Source organism: Hibiscus syriacus, unplaced genomic scaffold (genome assembly GCF_006381635.1).
Source record: "Hibiscus syriacus cultivar Baekdansim isolate YM2019G1 unplaced genomic scaffold, ASM638163v2 tig00109991_pilon, whole genome shotgun sequence".
Taxonomy (NCBI): domain Eukaryota; kingdom Viridiplantae; phylum Streptophyta; class Magnoliopsida; order Malvales; family Malvaceae; genus Hibiscus; species Hibiscus syriacus.
Window position 1 is genome coordinate 300,446 of NW_024062551.1, and position 3,231 is coordinate 303,676.

General features: G+C 32.5%; 1 long non-coding RNA gene across 1 annotated transcript; it reads right to left on the reverse strand.

Annotated features, from left to right (window-relative positions):
* Positions 1-275: 275 nt before the first annotated feature.
* On the reverse strand, positions 276-1,614 carry LOC120212019. Its single transcript, XR_005524652.1, has 2 exons — positions 1,473-1,614; positions 276-977 (listed from the first exon to the last, which is right to left on the reverse strand). It is a non-coding gene; the product is annotated as an uncharacterized LOC120212019 (long non-coding RNA).
* Positions 1,615-3,231: the final 1,617 nt, after the last annotated feature.

A 3,231-nucleotide genomic window follows, 5' to 3' on the forward strand; every position in this document is an offset into this window, starting at 1 on the left:
ACATCATCACTTCCTAAAGCAAGCTGATGATGATCACTTGTAATCGATACGACAATATCAAGAAAGCAATCGTAAATACCAAATTATTTCCGATTACAACCATCAAGTAACAAACAAAAGGCGAAGTAATGATATGAACAGGCAACATCAGGCATACTAATGTACTTTTACTAACCATATAAAAAAGGTAAATAAAAGACAGAGATATCTTAGTCATGTTAATATTTGATTTCATGTTTCTTTCGTTGTACAAAAACAAAAGTCTCAACAAATCCTCAATAACAACATTATGACCCACTGATCAATATTTCACTTATAAAAAAATAAACTTAACAACTTTGACAAATATCAATTTTTCCCACACCTCCCATCCTCTTCATATCCAGGATCTCATCATCATCTCATAAACATTATCGATGGAGCTTGTACATTCTTACTGAGCTGGTAACTAGACTTTAAATAAATACATAAGCTATCAATCCAACTCATCAATGGTATATTACTACTCTCCAACAAACACATGTAGTGATACCTTAAAATGATTGATATAAAAACATCACGGATCACATCATGCATTTTAAGATAATTTCGCTAACTATCAATCAACAAACAAGTGGCTTTGAGGTTGCTCACCAATGTCAATATTTCGTTTTAAAATATCACTTTACAATTTATTTAAAATTACCTTCTCCGGCTATGTTTAACTTATATGGCAACTTCTTTAACTTGCATTATTTTTCCTACACCTCCCATTTCATCTAAGTTTAAACTATCGTTTTTCAATGCATCCAAGATCACATTCAAGACTCGACTTCTTAACTCATTAAGAGCTTCAAGAACTACCACATAAGAAACTTATCAATCTGTTTTCAGCAATGGAGCTGACCTCTGACTCTGCTTTCCCTCTGAGCTGAGAACAATACTTGAAATCGAGACAAAAACAGCAGCACACCTCCTCATTGCAACCTCTCATCCTCCTGCAATTTGATTACATCTCATGAGAGATTTTCTCATCGGCCACAATCAACCACATATCAAAGAGATCCACAAACAAAATAAAAAAATCCGGAAAAGTAGATAAGAGCTTCAAATTTTTTACATGTAAATATATGAAACAGAACAAACTATACAACGACCGGAAAGCAAATCACAGTGATCAGCAAAAAGGAGAACCAGAACAACGACTTTATTCACCAAAAGAAATAAGTATCACACCGATAATCAAAGGTTAGAAGGGGGAAGCGAGTTTTTACACACCTCATGCTTTTAGATCTCACAAAGGGGAAGAAGAAGAAGATGATGAACTAAATATGCACCGAAAAGAAAAATAATCGAACGAGAGTGAAAATTAAGCGAACATAAGACAGGATTTAACTCTCTGCTTACTGTTTCAGTCTCATTCTCTCTTGCAGAGAGATAAGAACACAAAAATATGAAGCTACGAATGGAAAAGCAAAAAAGAAGAGTCTTACAGGGAATTGAATCTCGATTTGAGCTCTTGAGATGATCGACCCCTTTTGTCAGCCACTGAATAATTAGATATCTGATTTTGTGTATCGGAGTGAAGGAAAGGTGAGTGCGTGACAGAGGTTGCGGATGGAGAATTGATCTAGGGTTACTATCTCAGTTATATTCAAGCATGAGCATATAGAAAATGGCTTAAATACACCTTCGCTCCTTAACTATACATTTATATCGAATTATCTCTAAAACACCAATCAGCTTATTCTCATATGTAATTAGATAAGGGAAGATAGAGTAATAGACTATCCACAACGTTAGGATGAGAACAACTTCTGTGAAAGACATCCGAAAATTATGAATTACCTACCGTTATCTATAAATCGTTAATTCATTTGTCCTAAATTATTAATACTGATAAAATTAAAAAAATTAATAACCAATTGAAATACACGTCATCTTTTAATTTTTTATTTAAATAAATGAAAATTAATTAAAAGATAAAATAAATAACATGCCAAAAAATACCCTTCAACTAGGGCTGAGCAACGAAACTGAGAAAATCGAAAAATCGACACGAATTGAATAAAACGGTTCGGTTCGGTTTGGTTTTAAACAGTTTGATTTTCGATTCGGTTTAAAGGCTTCATTTTTTTGATTCGGTTCGGATTTTCCATATGGAACCCATTTGTTCCATATTAAACCGAATAGGCAATTTTTGTAAAAAAAAATTATAGTTTCAAGTGATTTTTTTATTGAAAAACCGATAAAACGAACCGAACCGAACCGAAAAAACCTGAACCGTTAAAAAAACCGAACCGAAAAACCGGTTTTGATTTTTTCGAGTTTTTAACTATTCGGTTTAGGTTTAAATATTGAAAACCCATTTATTTCGGTTCGATTCAATTTTTGATAAAAAATCAAACCGAACCAAATACACCCTTACCTTCAACCCCACCACACCTCCCCATCTCCGCCGTCAGAGCCTCTTCTTCCCCAGTACCCAGTGCGAAGAATCACGAACGGAGACAAAGTGCAAATTATAGAGCAAATTACAGAGTCGACAATTCCAGCAAAAATAGTTTCGGACAGTAATCGAAATGACCGTACAATTTCAACAAAACATCGCAACATTATCAAATAGATAGGATTGAACAAATTCCAACATATTTACCTCGTTGATGGCGAGGAAGTGCTTGATGAATACATTCAAGAACACCCAAAAGTGTTAATTAAAAACCAAGGAATTGAATTGCCACTTGCTTATTTTTTCTTTTTCAAAATATAACATTGTTGTTTTTATTTTTCAATTTATAGCAAAACTTACAGTAAATCTAAGAATGTACTGAAATCATGGCGTCTTCACTATTTAAAAGAATATTTTGAATTAAAAAAATTCAGGACGGCAAGAGTAGAATACGTCTAAACTGTTCACAAATTAATTTGAAATAATTTTTTTTTTATATTTTTTAATTAAAAAAAATAGTCAAGAATATATGGCGTCTTCATTGTTTCCATTTCTTTTTAATTTCCTGCAAATTGCAGCGGCGCAGGCGCATGTCAGACGAGACTGGCGGGAAAGTGATGCAACGGTGAACAGAGTGTTTCAGCAGCTTTTTTTATATAGTTATAATTTTATATTACAATGATAAAATTAAACAAAATATATGTTATGTAAATATAAATATGATTTGTTAAGTAAAATAATTATATAAAATACGAGATGAAATGAAAAAAAGAAGAAATTTAAACATGATTTGTATAAAATAT